Below are 17,536 nucleotides of genomic sequence, written 5' to 3'. Positions count from 1 at the left end.
AAATGTGCTTGTGGTGATGTAGTTCCCACTAACTAGGTCAGTCAATGAAATCAGCTGCCGAGGCAAGATCTGTGGGATGGTGGAAAAGCTGTGGCTGCATTGGGGTTTGGCGTTTTTGTTGGTAAAGTCATCTCTGGGTGTCTGCCAGGGCAGAAACTGCCACTGCAGAGCAGAGGTTAAACAAAGGGATCTGGGAGAGCACTTAGAGATGTGAAAGCAGTGGGTGGAGCCTCGTGTTTTTTTTTTTCCAGGCTGAACACCTGATAGCCACAATGGGGACCCCAAAGCTGCAGCAGCCCAAGCTCCTCTCAGCTTTGCTGCGTGACTTCCTGAGCTGCTGCCTGCAGAGAGATGAGGAGCGGTGCTGGTCTGCCAAGGAGCTCCTGCAGTTAAAATGTGAAGGGCCTGCAGCTGAAACAGGCTCTGAGGGATGGGCTCCTCCTCCACTCAAGTCCAAGGCATCAGATGAGCCCTCTTCCTCCTCACCTCCACTCTTGGTGCTCTTCAAATGAAAATGGTGAGGAATCCTGGACTGGGCTGGGCTGGCAGGGTCCTGTAAATGTCCTCTGGTGCAAGTGTCCTGCAATGAGCAGGGACATCTTTAAAGAGATCAGGTTGCTCAGAGCCCTTTGCCGCCACAGCCAGAATGGTTGCAGGGATGGGGCACCTACAAGCTCTTGGGGCAAGCTGTGCCAGGGTGGCACCATGCTCCGAGAAAACAAGTTCTTCCTTAGACCTACTCTGATTAGATGCCCTTTGTGTTTAAAAATATTTGTCCATATCCTATTGTAACTGGCCCTGTTATAAAAGATATCTTCCACTTTCTTCAAAGCCACTCTGAAGTCTTGGAAAGTGGCAATAAAGTCTCCTCTGAGTGTTTCTGTTGCCCTCTTTTGTGATTTGGTGGGGTGTTCAGTTTTATCTAATGGCAAAAGAATTGAAGTAGAGCAATGCAGGGTACAGAGACATGAAATGGTGGTGGAGGAACCCAAGGAAGCCAGTCCCAGCTGAGCAGTCAGAGATTTGACTGTGGGCAGGAGGGGCTGTGGGTGGCTCACTGTGAGCCTCTGAGGGGCCCTGGTTTGTGCCCCCCAGCCCACCCTTAGAGGTTTCTGCCACGCAAACAGGGACAGCTGGGAGGGACTTGTCCCAGCCCCATCTGCTGCCTGGCACGCTCAAGCAGACGGGAACTGTGCCAGGGTTACTGCCAGGTTGTGTGGCAGAGAGGAACTGCAGGACCCAGTGCCACTGGGCTGGCCCTGCTGGGAAGGAAGGTGCCATCCAGCACATGAGGACATGGGCATGGAAAGGTAGACACTGCTTTCTGTCCCTGTGGGAATTAGCACAGTGCCTGTCTTTGAAAGGCAGGGACCTATGTGAGCCATTGGAGTTTCCTGAAAGGAAGAAAACCCAGGGACAGAAAGCACCATTTCTAGAGCACTGGCAGGGCAAAAATCCCAGCGTGATGAAGACATCACAATAAACAGATAAGTGGGATTCTGGGCCACATTTGCCCGTGATGGCAAGGTCTTGCTCATTGGGGATGACTGGGGAGCAGATGGTCCCATTGCTCTTCTTTCTGGGTCTTGCTAGGAACTTGATGTATCCTGATTGAGTCTCTGAAGCACTGAACTTGGAAAGTAGTGGTTCACTGTTCTTTATTGTATTTTTTTTTTCCAGTGGACAGCATCCATTTGTAACTTCAGCCAAGCCAGCATTCATCCTGGCACAACTCATCAATTCAGTGAAGAAGAAGAATAGCCCTAACCCTAAACCCTAACCCTAAACCCTAACCCTAATCTTAAATGCTAACCCAAACCCAAACCCTAACCCTATCCCTATCCCTAATCCTTACCCTATCCCTAGCCCTTACCCTAACCCCAACCCTAAGCCTAAGCCTAAACCTAAGCCTAAGCCTAAGCCAAACCCTAACCCTAACCCTAGGAGATGAGAACGTAACAATCAAGTCAAGATGTTATCTCTGTTACCAGTTTAGAGTAGGATTGTAGAGTAGGGTTGTTGAAGAGATTTGTAGCATAGGATTATAGATTAGGGTTGTAATTAATTAAAATTTCTGAAACATCAACTCATTTGGAAGATTCTCCTCCTTCTGACCCCTTCAGAAAATTCAACATTTCCTTCTGAATTATCAGTTGTTTTTTATTGGTGCTAAGTCACACATATGGCTTCTTTTGTATGGTTTCATAAGTGAGGAGGGCTCTTCTTCATTCATCCTCTCCAGACCACACTGCCTTTGGAATATGACCCACTGGCTGGTTATGGCACAGCTGTGGTATTTCTAGTTGAGGCAGAAAGGACAATGGCATTTGAAGGCAAAACCAAAGGAAGAATGAGGCAGCCCAAACATCTTGTGCAGATGCAGGCCTTCAGCTGTGACTGGAGAGCATTGGGGTTCCTGCCACTTGGATTTGTATCCCTAAATGCAATTATCTCTTTGGCTGGAGGAGAGCCTTGCTCAAGTGAGAAAGCAGAAAGATCAGAGAGGGTGCTCGGGAAGGTCTCCTGTGGTGCAGAGCTGTCAGCACCTGTGAGGTGAGAGCGGGCCCGGCCTTGCCCGGGCTGGAGCCCCAGCAGAGCCCCGGCAGAGGCCGGAGCAGCCTGAGCCCCGGCAGAGGCAGGCTGGAAAGAGGCTCTTGGAGCTGCAAGAGGCAGCAGCCGGGCCCTGGGTGCCTCTTCCTGGGAGCGGGCGAATCCTCCGCCCTCAGAGCCCAGGTGGCAGCTGGCTGCTGCCGAGGGGAAGCGCAGCCGTGCTGGGCACAGCCCGGCCTGGAGGTATTGGCCGTCTGGAGTGTGCCCAGGAGCAGGGAAAGGCCAAGGGCAGCCGAGGGCTGCTGGGCTGGCTGAGGATTCCTCCTCTTCTGCCAGCTGCCCTGCAACTCCTGGCAAAGGTCAGCAGTGTGTGCAGCACTCTGGGCACCGGGGGAGGGAGCCGGGCTGCTCGGCAGGCTGGAGCACAGGGCAGCTCCTTCAGGCCTGGCACTTGTGCCAGGGAAGCGAGGCCAGCGTGAGACAGGGACAGCTAGGCAGGGCCCATCTGCAGGAGCCAGCGCCTCACACAGCTCTGGGAGGAAGCACCTGCAATCCTGCAGTTCTGCACTGAGCCAGAGCAAAGGTGTGAGATGCAGAGTGTTTGGCAGAAATATTCAGGCCCAGCAGGCCAACCTGCTTTGTGCTCTCTGGCACAAAGCAAGGGCTGTGCAATGCAGCTCTGAGCTGCTGGGAGAGAGGCAGTCGAGGATGTGCCTGAGGTGAGTCAAGGGGTTAGCTGAAAATGTAATTAGGATAACTGAAAATGCAGATGAGTTGAGGAGCCAGCTGGGAATAGAATTGGGAAAGTAGAATTGCATGTTTTAGTTAAGATTTTCAAATGAGGTAAGAAGCTAAGTTAGTAATACAGCTAGCAGAAATCATGTCCCTTAGTTAAAGAGTACCAAATATATTAGGAACATAAAGTTAGGAGTGCCAGGGGTAGAGAAAGCAATTGTGAAGAAGCAGAGACCATAGAAATACCTTGCCTTAAGAATAATTGAACAGTTAGGAGAGGCTTGGACCATGAGCAGCAGGTCAAAAGATCTTGCCAATTGGCCATGGGAGAAGAGTTCACCATGAGGAAGATGGCTTTCTTCCTCCCATACAACCACTCCCTCATTTCAAAATCCCACCAATCCAGTTAAGGGAATACAATTGCGCAGCTGTAATAGATATTCAGCTGATAAAAATGTGAAGCAGGCAGGTGATAATTATGTATTACGCATCCTTAGAAATCTAATGTAAAATCTTTTCTGTAGAAATAGAGAGCAGGAGTCTGCAACTCCTTGCACGTGTCTTTGGAAACTAGTTCACATGTGACCAGGGCTGCAATAAATACCCTTCTTTTCTACTATAATTAGTTGAAGAGTCATCTGTCCATGCTTCAAAGGTTATGCTGGAGTAGTGAACTGATTTGGAAGGGAGCAGAAGAGTTTCAGCAGGCAATTTTTGGAAGAGATGGAAGGCTCTTGTGACTGAAGGGAAAGCTATTTGGAATGGAGTAATGATCCCAAAGTCTATACAATTGTATCTTTGTGTCTGAATTTAAATCAGAATGATTATAGATAGCTTCATGCAATTTGTCTACAAATTTATCAAAGTCTTCATTCTTTCTTTGACAAATCTGTGTAAAAGACATAGTGTGTAACTTATCTGGAAGTGCAAGGATAGCATTATATGCTAGTTGTTGGCTCATCTGTAAGACTTGATCAATGCTCCCAGCCTGGGCAGTGGCAGTAGCCCAGGGCCCCTTGCCAAGGAACTGTTGTGCTCTTAAACTATACAGAGGATCACCCTGCACTCTAGGTCTTGCTGCTTCTTGAGCACACTTTTCCTCCCAGCTTTTATGACGCATCACCTGCTAATGGGGTGGCATTATAAGTCTTATTAGGGTATGCACATCAGCTGGAATTAACGTGTTAGATGGAAAAATATACTGCAGAAGTGACAGTGCAAATTGAGATTTTCAACCAAATTGTGAAATTGCAGCTCTCAACTTTCCTAACATCTTCCAATTCAAAGGTTTTTAAACTCTACTTGCAGCATTAGTTACTACAGGAAAAGTTTCTACATCATTTGAGAGAAAAGTCCCTTCTACAAAAACTTCTACAATAACTTTTTTTCTACTTTCATTTCTCTTTTGTGAAGATAAAGCTTGGCCTGCAATTCCTCGGAAAGCATTAGGAGGACCATGCTATTTTGGGAAATTGTCACTGTTTGCCCCTAGCATTCAACAGATGCCTGATGACATCAGGCACAAATTCCAATGTCCAAAACATAGGGTGCATCCATTAGGCTCAGACTGCAACGATAATGTAGAATTGTGAAATTGGCCTTCGGTTAAATTGGCATCACTTTTTACACCAGGATTAGCTTCATCAAAGGCCCTTACATAATTCAAACGATTGGCCTGTTGGACAGGAAAACAAATTAACATTAGATCTGCAATACTGAATGAGCCCACCGCTGATGTAGGTAACATACACCACGCTGTGTTACAGGATAGGGCTGCTATAGATTTTTTGTTGCTAGCACAAGGAGATGGGTGTGAAGATTTTGAAGGGATGTGTTGCATGAATCTCTCTGACCACTCTGAATCTATTCACAAGAAACTGTCATTGCTTAAGGAGAATGTGAAAAAGCTGACAGTTGTTTAGAATACTTTTGATGAGTGGCTAAAGTCCTGGGGAATAATAGGCTGTCTCAAGGACTTTGTATGCTTTGGCATTATGTATTATTGCCTGTATTTTGTATTCTTGGCTATGTAATTAATAAATAATTCTACATATTATTGTCTTGGTATTCTTTTTTCAATTCTGCTTATAGTGCCTTGCTTACTGTGCTGTGTGCAAAAAGTAATTGACTGTGCTTTTAAATCAGTCTGGCTTGTGCAAAAAAAAAGCGGGGAACTGTTGAAGATATTTTGCAGGTTGAGGAGTTCTGGCAAGACAAGGGCCATATTTAGCCAATGCACTGAATCCAGCCTGCTTGTAATAATGGACAATGAACAAGTTCACAAAGAATGAATTATGGACATAATCAGAAATGGGGTCGGTGTATCCTTGAAAAAGATACAAGAAGAAGAGTCATCAGGACTCAGCAAGTTTGTCAGCAAGCTTGGGAAAGTGAGCCAGGGGTGGCCAGACAACCCCAGCAAGATGCATGAAAAATTAGGTAATCCAATCAGCATTCTATTTTAGTCGTGTGAACAGCTAGGACTAACCAATCATGCATTAGCTAGAGACGCGTGGACAGTAGAGATTTATTATAAATAGAGTCTTTTTAGAAATAATAAATTTAGCTTCACTGGATCATATTGGTCATGGTGTGATGTCCATGAACTTCTGCACCCCACACTTAAGAGTGTGTTGGTGCTGCCCAGGAAATGTACACATTTGGGGAAGTGCCCCTGGAAGAGAGGGGCTTGATTCCCAAGGAAACTGCTTTCCCAGGAGCCCCCAGTGAGACAGGTGCAAGTGTCTCCATTTGACTCCCTGTGTTTCCTTCAGTCCTTGAGGCCCCATGCACTTGGCAGAGGGGCAGGGCAAGGATGTGAAGAGCAGCTTGGGCATCTGCCTGGGCCTGCAGAGACCAAGCCAAGCACCTGTAGCAGGGTTTGTTGCCCACCTTTGAGCACAGGTCTGAGCCAGATCCTGTTTGTCCAGCCGAGTGCCCCAAAGCTCTCTTGGGGAGCTGTGAATTCAAAGGCCTTGATGCACACATTCATGCCACCTCCCCTCTCTGGTGTGTTTTAACTCTTGGCAAGATGTGTTTGCCCTGTGCTTGCTGGAGGCTGCTCTGTTCCAGAGCCAGCACCAAGCTAGGCTGTGCTGGCCTGGCACTGTGGAGAGTCCTTCCCTGAGCATTTGGCTGGGCTTGGTGTGTCCAAGGCTGTCTTAGACACTTGGGGCAATGGATTTCTTCCAATCAGAGGTATTTTGGGTGGGGTGGGGGTGCCCTCAGGGCAGTTGGTAGTGTGTCCAAGGGCCCTTGCTGACATGGCACAGCACGGTTACCATGGAACAGAATGGAACAGGACCCTTTGTGACACATGGTGACATGGGTGCTGGCGGTGACGAGGCAACGCCACAGTGCTTGGTGCACGTGACAGGACAGGAGGTGACAGAGCGGTGCTGTGAGGTGTCCCCGCACAGCCGGCTCACTGATTGCTGACCTGGAGCTTTTCCAAGGCATCTTCCATCCCTGCAGCCGGTGCCCTCGTGGCCAGGCTGTGGGAACCTCCATCGTTCACCAGGAGTCTCCTGTCATTGTGGCAGGAGACCTCGAGTGCAGGAGTTGCTGTCCTGTAGCTTTCCTGAGGCTCCTCTGTTGGAGGTGCCTGCAAGGCACGACTGCAGCACTCGCTGACTCGGGCCTTTGCCGAGGCATCTGTCTCGAAGGTGCCCTTGAGGTCAGACAGCAGAATGGCAGGCAGACTGCTCAGCCTGTTCAAGAGGCTTCGGGGCAAAAAAAGCAAAGGCCCTGCAGCTGCCCCAGCGCAGCAGCCTGCACAGCTGCAGCAGTTGCAGCCACTGCAGGACGGTGAGTGGTGGAGCTGGGCCGCAGGGCCGGTGCCTGTAGCCATCCTGGCCCCATCCCATCCCATCCCATCCCATCCCTGCAGACACGCCCATGGATGGGATGGGACAGGGGCTGGGGCTGCCCCCACCGATGGCCATGCTCCGTCCCCTGGGCTCCCGGGGGGCTGTCCCTGCCTGGGGAGCGCAGGGCTGGGCTGTGTTCTCCGGCCTCTCCCACAGCCCCTCAGCTCTGGCTGAGCTCTCTCTTTGCCAGATGCAGCCAAGGACCAGACTCAAGAGCAGGAGCCCATCCATGGCCGCTTCCACCGAGCAGCGCAGGTACCTGCCGCCATCCCCACCTGGGCTGGGCCTGCTGGCACTGCCCAGCCAAGCCCTGTGCTTGGAGCAGACCATGGAACGTCTCTCTCTTCCCGCCTGTCCTTCTGCTACAGACACTGCGGAGGTTCCTGTGCCTTCAGCACAAAAAGACCAGCGGCCCCACACCCGAGGGCACGGCCTAGCCTGAATCCAGGCCCAGTGAGCTGAGGGCAGAGGCTGCTGCCAGCACAGCGTCCTCTGACCTGGCCGCCAGCTCTGACTGGGAAATGGATGAGGGCTGGGAGGAGGCTGACATGGCCCTGACAGAGGGCACGGCCACCACCAACACCATCCCACAGGGCATCCCAGAGACTGTGGCCATGCCCACGCTCACTGTGAGTCTTAGACCTACTCTGGAGTTTTTCCAGAAGGGTTTTTATTCTCTGCAGCAGCCTGGGGCCAGGGCTGAAGGCCTCCCAGGATCACGTGGCCCCTAAAGCCATGTCTGCTGGCCCCCCTCAGCCCCATCACAGTGGGCTGGGAAGGCAAGCACTTCTTGGGGGAAGCTGGGCAAGTTGCTCCCTTGGACAGCACTCCAAGTCTTCCCCATGCCACTTCCTCCAGGTGCAAGCCATGGTGAGTGCCGTGCTGCAGAGACTCACATCCTGTGAGTCTGTGGACGCCGGTCTGCAAATGGCCATTGTTCTTCAGCCTCGCTGAAGAACACCCTGCCCCCGTGGTGAATAGCCTCCTGCGCTGTGCCCCAATGTGTGACTGGTAAGGGGCACAACTGCCTTGAGAGCTCGGTGCTCACCGGCCTGTAGGGCCCCTTGCCCTGTACAGCCTGTCCAGTGGGCTCTGCCAGACAGGCGGAGAGCACTGGCACCCTCGGGCCCCTCTGTTTCCTGAGCCTGCTGCAGCTGCACGGGGCACGATACTGACGCACAGCTCTGGTCCCACAGAGCTGCCGCGCTGATGTGGAGAGCCATGGGCACCTGGGAATTAGCCCCATTAGAACATGCAGGACTTATCGGGGCAAGGCCACCTATACAATACATATATTTTACTATGACTCACATGCCACCTATACCCCTGCACCGCTGGTATTCACTTGTTTCCTTCCTATGGAGACCATTGTGACACTGGGGAGCATTGTGGAACCAATGGGCCATGGTGACACTGCAGGCCCTTGTGGAACCTGTTACACTGTAGGAACTTCTGGAACCAAGGAGAACATTGTGACACTGCAGGGTACCATGGATCCAAAGGGCCATTGTGACACTGTGGGGCCTCGTGGAACCAAGGACATCTTTGTGGTTCTGTTGGGCTGCATGGTCCCAATGTGAAGCAGTGGAGCTTTGTGGAGCCAAGAGGCCACTGCTGCATTTCAGGGCCTTGTGGAGCCAAAGGGCCATTGTGATCCTGCAAGGCACCGTGGATCCATGGAGAGCATTGTGGCATTGCAAGGCCCCTTGGAATCATGGAGACCCTTGTGACACTGTGGGGCCTCATGGAAGGAAAGGGCCATTGTGACACTATGGGAACTTGTGGAACCATTGGGGAGGGCATTGGAAACGGCAAGGCTTCATGGAACAAATAGACCATTGTGACACTGTGGGGCCTTGTGGAACCATGGAGACCATTAAGATCCTTAAGGACTTGTGTAATCAAGGGGCCATTATGACACCTGAGGGCATCATGGAAGCAAGAGAACCATTGTGGCACTGCAAGGCCTCATGGAAGCAAGGAGGTATTGTGACACTGCAGGGCCCTGTGGAATCAAGGGAACATGAAATAGGTGTGGCTGCCTTGGCACCCCAGGGGTCACCTGACAGGTCTGGCTGATCTTGGAATCTGCCCCTTGGAATCTGGCTGATCATTCCCATCTGCCCCTGAAACACTGGGGCTCTGGGCTTTTCCTTTTATGGAAAAGAACTGTCCATTTTTTCCAGGCATCCATGGCTAAAATTAGGATTCCACCTCCAAATTTCTGTGTATTAAAGGATTGCTCCCAGACAAAAGTTTGGCTGGACAGACAAGTCTGGTTGGTCTTTGACTCCTAAGGGGCAGAACTCACCTATTTTCCAAACACTGGAAAAGACTCTGTGCTTTTCTTCTTATGGAAAAAACCCCATTCCTCTTCTCCAGGCACAAATGTCTGAAATTAGGACTCCGCATTCATAATTTCAAATATTCAAGGGTTGCTCCAAGAAAACCTGCCAGGACAGACAGGTCAGGCTTGCCTTGGTGTTTACCGTTCATCAGCTCCTGAAACATGGGGACTCCGTGCTTTCCTTCCTATGGAGACCAGTGTGACATTTGGGAGCCTTGTGAAATGAAGGGGCCATTGTGGCACTGCAGAGCACCATGGATCCAAGGGACCAATGTGACACTGTGGAGCATTGTGGAACCAAGGACATCATTGGGGCTCTATTGGGCCACATGGCCCCAAGGGACCAGAGCAAAGCACTGGTGTGGTAGTTAGCCCAGGTGTAACTCAGAGTCAGCCAGATTTTATCCCGGAAGAATGGGCATGAGTTTCAAGCCCTGGGAATCCTTAGTTTAACTTAGGGTAAGTTTGAGAGTTCCCCCATATGCCTTTAGTGTTGTTATGCTAAGTTGTCCCAGTTCTCCTCCCCTATTGGTTACTTGTTTCCCCTCTGTGGTTATTGTTCTACAGTATTGTACCCTCAAGTGTGTATGTTGTTGCTTCACCTTTATCTCAGGTCTTTGGATCCTGCCCCTTGTACTGTGCTCGACTTCTCCATGTTTATTGTTTTTCACCCTGTTACTAAAGTTCTTTTTGGGCAAGTCCATTGATCCTGCTTGTAGGAGCATCGGGGGCTAGGACAGTTGGGATGGACAGAGACAAGAGATGTCTCAAGCCAGGTCTTGGAATGTGTGGTTTATTGCAAAGGGTGTGGGTGAGGGGGCCTTGTTTGGAGCTGCCAGCCATAGCTCGGAGCAGGCCAAAAGAGGACCTCAAAAGAGGCACTCAAAATGGATGCCCAAAAGAGGAGAGGAGTTCCCATTACTATGCAATAAATCTTCTTCTGTGCTGCATATTCTAATTTTCACTAACCAATCTATTACAAGATACAAATCTTACAGCATTTACATACGGCCTATAGGAATAATTACATTACCATACTGTGCTACATTTTAAACACTAAAAACTACTCTTTGGACCCCTTCTGCCAAGCTAGTAGGGTCTGCTCTGACCCGTGGACCAATCTGCAAGCAGGGGGTATTGTTTCATCAAAAGGGGATTACCTTCAGCCAGCCATACCATAGTTTTCCAGTCGTTCAGTAACTAAGGTATCTCAAAGCTTGCTTTCATTTCAATCTCACTTATAGTTTCCATATTTTAAAAATGTATTGCCAGGCAATCATATTAATAAGGCTTTCCTGTTTCATCTTCCCAGCATCTGCTTCTTTTGCTTCTTTTCATTTTTACCACCCTTGCCCTGAAGTTGGGGAACCAGAAAGGTTTGTCACAGCCACCCTCATTGCGACATTTGGCACCCAAATTTGGACTCCTTGGATGAGAGAACTGGAGGCCCAGATGGCACAAAAACCTCTCAGAGACTCAGTGTGGGAAGGAAAATCCTTAAAGATTGGATTTTTGGTATTTAAGAATACCTAAAAGTATTCTTAAATCCATAAAGCACCTTAAAATCCTTGAGTATCTCAAGGCATTAATAGCCCCACTGAGTGTTGTTACTGACAAAGCCTCTCCAGAGACTAATTACAGCAGATAACTGGAGGGCATGATTTCAGAAAGCTCTCAGAGACTCCGAGGCAAAAGGTAAACCAAGGTCCTTTGGAAAACCTGCAGTCCCTGGGAGCATCCAGGAGCCCCCAGGGCCATTCCTGAGCAAGGGTCCCCAGGGACTCCTTCCAGCAGATCTTTGAGGCCACTGGGATGTGGGCTAGGGGGGATGCTGAGGGCAGGACAAGGGGCTGACAGTGCCCAGCCTGGCTGGGGCTGTGCCAGGAGGTCCCTGGGCCCCAGGACAAGGTGTCTCCTCCCAGCCCTTGGTGACACAGACCCTGCTGCTCTGCCCCAGGGCACCAAGACTTGGCTTCTCTTTTTCCCCACCTGTCATCACTGCCTCCCGTTCTCTCCTCATCCTGGGGCCTGGGGACACTTCCCCAGTCATGTCCCTCAGTGAGACCCATTACAAGTCCAAGAAACTTTGGAGTTGGATTCTGCCTAGGAGTTCTGGAGAGGTTTCTTCAGCTCCCTCACAGGGACTGATGTTCAGGGCCTGAGCACAAAGCCCCAGAGGCTCATTAAAGTCCCTGTGCTGTGTCTGTGCTGCTGAGATGGGCTAGGCTCCTGGCACAGAGGCAGCTCCTGGTAACCAAGAAGAGCTTCAAAAGCACATTTCTCTTGATGAGCAGCTCCTGTGCCAGCCCAGCAGGGCTGGGGCACTGCCTGCAGCCACCCAGGGCACAGCACAGAGGCACAGAGATCTTCAATCAGTCTGGGCTGGGAAGGTGCTGAGAAGTGCCTGGGGCACAATCAATGCCAGCCCTTGGCACAGGAACCTCTGGCTGCAGGACAATGCAGCTGCAGCTCCTGGAGACATCTCCTAAAGATGGAGCATCCCACTGCCTACAGACCCTGTGAGTACATTCTCTGATTGTCTCTTGTGCAGAGCAGCCAGGGGTGCCCAGGGCTGTCCTGCAGAGCAGGGTCCTGCAGCCCCGGGCGCTGTGCTGGGCAGGGACTCTGCTGCCTTCCAGGGACAGCTCTCAGCCAGCCCTGGCAGCTGCTCCCAGCACTGAGGGACAAGATCTGGGTGCGAGGAGACAGCTGGTCAGGCTTGGGAGTGTTGTCATAGTGTGGGGAGGATGCTGCATTGATGAGCAGTTCTCCCAGCATGACATTTAACTGCAGAACATTTCCAAGTACATTATAAAGGGAGCACAGCGAGTCAAGGGCTGCACACAAGGGAAAATCCTGTTTTATTTAAGTACTGCTCTGGGTTGCCTGGATGGGAAATTGTCTATCGATATTCATCTCTGGTTGAGGTTTAAAAAAATAAAAAAATGTTGTCTCAGATCTTAACAAACCAGCTAGTGACAGAAATCAGCAGAGGGTCTCTCACAGGCAGCATCAGTGTCACTTTTCCAGCTTCCTCAGGGTTGCTCTGACGTTGCCATCAGAGCCTGCAGAGCCAGAGCTGCCCCTGGGCAGTGCCAGAGCTGGGAGGGCACTGCAGGGCAGAGCTGACCCCCAGGGCTGGGCTGGGCTCTGGCAGCACTGGCAGGGCCCAGCACTGGGCACAGGGAATCAGCTGCTGGCAGGGACAGCTCCAGGCAGCAGAGCCCTGGGCAGGCAGCGGGGGGAAGTGCCCCCAGGCTGTGCTGGAATATTTAAAGTCCCTCTCCAAACACAGCTATTGCATGATTACGTTTTTTACAGATCTCCACGCCAAGACATTGCAAATGTCCAACAGCAGCTCCATCAGGCACTTCTTCCTGCTGGCATTGGCAGACACACGGCAGCTGCAGCTCCTGCACTTCTGCCTCTTGCTGGGCATCTCCCTGGCTGCCCTCCTGGGCAACGGCCTCATCATCAGCGCCATAGCCTGCGGCCACCACCTGCACACGCCCATGTTCCTCTTCCTGCTCAACCTGGCCCTCAGCGACCTGGGCTCCATCTGCACCACTATCCCTAAAGCCATGCACAATTCCCTCTGGGACACCCGGAACATCTCCTACACTGGATGTGCCACACAGCTCTTTTTCTTTATGTTCTTTATCACAGCAGGGTATTCACTCCTGACCGTCATGTGCTACGACCGCTACGTGTCCATCTGCAAACCCCTGCACTACGGGACCCTCCTGGGCAGCAGAGCTTGTGCCCACATGGCAGCAGCTGCCTGGGCCAGTGCCTTTCTCCATGCTCTGCTGCAAATGCCCGATACATTTTCCCTGCCCCTGTGCCATGGCAATACCCTGGGCCAGTTCTTCTCTGAAATCCCACAGATCCTCAAGCTCTCCTGCTCCAATTCTTATCTCAGGGAATTTGGGCTCATCGTAGTTATTGCCTGTTTAGGTTTTGTCTGTTTTGCGTTCATTGTTTTCTCCTATGTGCAGATCTTCAGGGCTGTGCTGAGGATCCCCTCTGAGCAGGGACGGCACAAAGCCTTTTCCACCTGCCTCCCTCACCTGGCCATGGTCTCTTTGTCAGCACTGGCATATTTGCCTACGTGAAGCCCCCCTCCATCTCCTCCCCATCCCTGGATCTGGCACTGTCAGTTCTGTACTCGGTGGTGCCTCCAGCCCTGAACGCCCTCATCTACAGCCTGAGGAACCAGGAGCTCAAGAAATCTCTCAGGGCTCTGATGTCTCGATCCTTTTCAGCTACCACACACTTCCAGCTTCCTTCCGTCATTGGCCCCTGGTGCACATCATGACAGGCCAAGTTTCTCCTTATTTATCTTTCTTCCAATTCTGATGCTGTTGTCTTCAAAGCACAGATGGTATTCATTACCTCCAATTTAAAATTATCCCCCTTTTTGTGACCCAGAAACTTCATGTAAATGAGGATTTTCACATTGTATTTATTTGAAATAAATGAACTTGCAACAATATTTGTGTTCTTATTCTACTATCGCCAGTAGAGGAGCAATGAGCAGAAATTGGCTCAGCTTTGTGGCTGCCCCCGCTTTGGGATGGGCCCTGGGCCTTTAGCAGGAGCAGCTCTTGAGAGCCCAAGACCGGGGCTCTTGTGCTGCCCTGGGCAGATGGGATGGCAGCAGGGGCTGCAGAGCTCTCAGCACCTCAGACAGAGGGGAGCAGGGCAGCCAGGGAGCCTCCTTTGGCCTTGGCCAAGCACCTTCCCCCATGGCTGGGGCTGAGTCCTGTGGCAGCTGCAGCTGCTGCTGTGCCCTTGCCAGGGGCTGAGGCCATGGGGCCAGTGCCCAGAGCAGCCTGGCCTGAACAGAGCTGTGGGGCCAGAGCCAGCTGGGCTGGAGAGAGGCCCTTGGTGCTGCCCAGAGCTCAGGGCAGCTGGCAGAGCTTGCAGGGAGCTGGGCTGGGCTCAGAGAGCCTAGCCCAGGAACCATCAGTGTCCATCTCAGCCTGGCTGAGCGTGCAGGGGCAGGACTCAGGCCAGGCCTTGTGGGGCAGGACCAGCGCCTGTGCAAGGCATTGCAAACAGGCAAGTGGCCCAGAGAGGAGGCTGCTCTGTGCTCTTGGTGGCATGGACAAAGCAGGGAGGGGCCAAGGACATTTGTCAGCACCAGCCTCTGTCCCCAGCCCTTGGCAGCCCTGGCTGCTGAGCCCAGCTTTGGCCTGGGTTGAGTTTGGCTGTGGCCCAGCTCCATCCTCCTGCAGGGCTCAGGGCCTGTTCCCAGCCAGGACCAGCCCAGGCCAGCCTCTCTGCTGGCCCAGAAACTGGCAGAGCCCGGGGCAGGGCTGTTTGTGCAGCCCCACAGGTGCCACGGACTCTGCAGGACCTGGCAGAGGCTGCCCAGCAGGGAGGCCATGAGGCACAGAGCCCCAAGGCTGCTGTGGGCACCATGGCACAGAGGCCGTTCCCAGCCGCAATGCTCCTGGCCTGGGCTGGGCCTGCACAGGGGCTGGGCCACCATGGCTGGGGCAGCACAGGGCCACAAAGGGGCCACGCAGCCGCTGCCGGGGCTCACAGCAAGGCCAGGCACACAAAGAAATTGTTGAGCATGGCCTGTGCTGACCAGGGCTGACTGTGCCAAAGGCAGAGCTCAGCTGCCCTTGGCAGCTACCAGAACAGTCCAGAGCCCAAAGAGCCTCCATGGCCGTGCTGGAGACCAAGGCTGCAGGAGGAAAATGCAGGGCTGCTGCGGGATGGGGAGGGCATTGAATTCCAGCACACACCTCAGCTCTCTGATGATCCTGGCACCATGCTGGGCCCTGTTTCAGACTGGAGCATAGCAGATGTTGATGGGACAGGGGCCCTGCAGGGCTGTCAGGGACCTGTAGCTTGCAAGGTGCTCTGCTCCCCCTCTGGTGCTTTCAGACAGATCCAATCCCAGCGGGGCACCTCAGGGCACAAGTGGCACTGCCTGTTCATGGGCACACAATGGATGTTTGGCTGGAAAGGGACACAGATGTTAATACCTGTTTGGTTTTTTGTATACACACAGATCTTTATTATCTGGATCATTTGAGTACTTCTAAGAATTGGCAAAGTATTCCTGCCAAGAAAAGGAATTTCCTGGATTTCCTGGATCCTTCTAATGATGGCAGAAGAAGGAATACTGATCCTCTACTCTTGTCACCAACGTTCAGTCTAATATGTCATGACCCTCTTCCTTGAGGTGTTTCCAGCTCTCCTGTTTAAATGGCCATGTCTAAGGATATGTCTTCATTTAGAGCAGCTGGATCTATGTCCTTCCCCTTTCTTCCAGTTTTCTTCCTGCAGCTGTTTTCTGGCCATTCCAATGAGTCTCCCTTGACTGGCTTCATGCTTTGACCTTAAGGGAGTTGCCTACTCTTTCAGAAGTTTAAATAACTCCTTAGTCAGCATCTTAGTTGTAGTTCTATCTATTCTATCACCTCTTCTTATGCCTTTGTCTAAAATCGTTCCTTTATGGCTATCCCTTGTGGATGATGGACATGTCAGATATTGCTGAGATGTCACAAGAAACTGAAGGAAGTGTTTTGATGTTTAATAAATTTTATCACGGTCACAATTTTTATGTTGGCCATGAAGATAAACCTTTCTGTGTCTCTGAGTCTCACCAGTTCCTGGTCCCTCAAAGGACACAAACCTGATGAGTTGTGGTTCCCACTCCAGGGGCTGCACTTGGACCTCCCTCCATAGCCAGAGCAGAGCTCCCTTGTCCCAGAAAGTCCCTGGCAAAGGAGGGATGAAGGAAACAGGACAGGCTGTGAGGATCAGGGGGACGGCAGACTCAGGGAGAAGAATGACTTTTGCATTTGATGGAGCTCTGCCTCCCCTTGGCTTTGTTGAATGACAAGAAATGAACATCCCTCTATGTCTCTGGCAGCTCCTTCTCCAAGGAAAGCAGGTGGGAGTTGGAGCCAAGGAGCTGAAAGCTGCAGATGCAGCCTGGGCTGGAGGGAGCTCAGATTTGCACAAGGCTGCTCTGAGTGCCAGGGCTTGGATGGAGGAAATGGTGGGGTGGGGGTAGGGACAGAGTGTGATTGATTGTCAACCATGAAGGGTCTTGATTTTCATATCTCTTCAAACTGCATGAGGAGGTACTTGGATTCAGCGTGAACTGGAGATTGCACATAGCAATAAAAAAACAGGAAAAAAAAAACCGCATGGGACCTAAAAAACTCTCTTCTCGATGTCTTTTTAAATATCATGCATTTACTTTGAATACGCTACTGAGATCTACCTAACCACAAATGATTTGAAAATTAAAATCCAATTATTCCCAGAGGCTTGGCTTGTTAAGGTGTTCTGAATGTTAATGAGCCCTGCCACACTGAATTCCTGCACTGAAGAACTGAAGGCTGAACAAGCCTCTGCAGCAGGAAAATTCAGCAGCAGCCTCCAAGTTGCTGAGGATGTCAGCAGCCCCCACTGAGGCCATCCCTACCCAGAGACTATGGGGGAATGGGCAGACGAGGAGAGCGTCCCTGGGGCTGGGGCAGCACAACTCAGAGGCACCAGCGGCTCCAGCTGGGAAATGGAGTGTGGAGTGTGGCTGGGAAAGCCCTGCCTGGGCTGTGCCAAGCAGGACAGACAAGCCCTGACTTCCATCCCCCAAACTACTCTCTCAAACAAGAAGACATTTAAAAGGAATTACAGTTGTTTGTGTATTCTGAGTTGGACTCCCTGGAGAAATACGAACAAGAGATTCTGAGGAGCTCAAAAGAACAAAACAGCCTTTACTGGGTACTTTAGAAAATCAGAGAAACTTTGGAAAAATGTTTAATACAACCTTCAATCAACAGAAAATACTTCTCAAAGCATTATTTTGGCCCATTCAATTTCATAAACACTAAACCTGTTCAATTTCAAATTATTCAAAATTTTTAAGAGGTTCAAAATAGAAGAAGATGACATAGAAAGAGAGAAAGGCAAAAATTATTTAGAGAAGCACACACACAGCTACCACCTCCTGGATTTCAGTGGTGCACAAATGGGAATTCCAAGAGGATACAGGGTCGAGATG

At 51.2% G+C, this 17,536-nt stretch overlaps 1 protein-coding gene across 1 annotated transcript in view; it reads left to right on the top strand.

The window, feature by feature from the left end:
- The window catches only part of LOC131094392 (zinc finger protein 572-like), a 68,195-nt gene that overhangs the window by 34,249 nt on the left and 16,410 nt on the right, over positions 1–17,536 (top strand). The gene's annotated exons all lie outside the window — the stretch shown is intronic.

The sequence above is a fragment of the Melospiza georgiana genome, chromosome 29 (assembly GCF_028018845.1).
Source record: "Melospiza georgiana isolate bMelGeo1 chromosome 29, bMelGeo1.pri, whole genome shotgun sequence".
Taxonomy (NCBI): Eukaryota; Metazoa; Chordata; class Aves; order Passeriformes; family Passerellidae; genus Melospiza; species Melospiza georgiana.
This window is presented reverse-complemented; position numbering and strand designations above follow the sequence as displayed.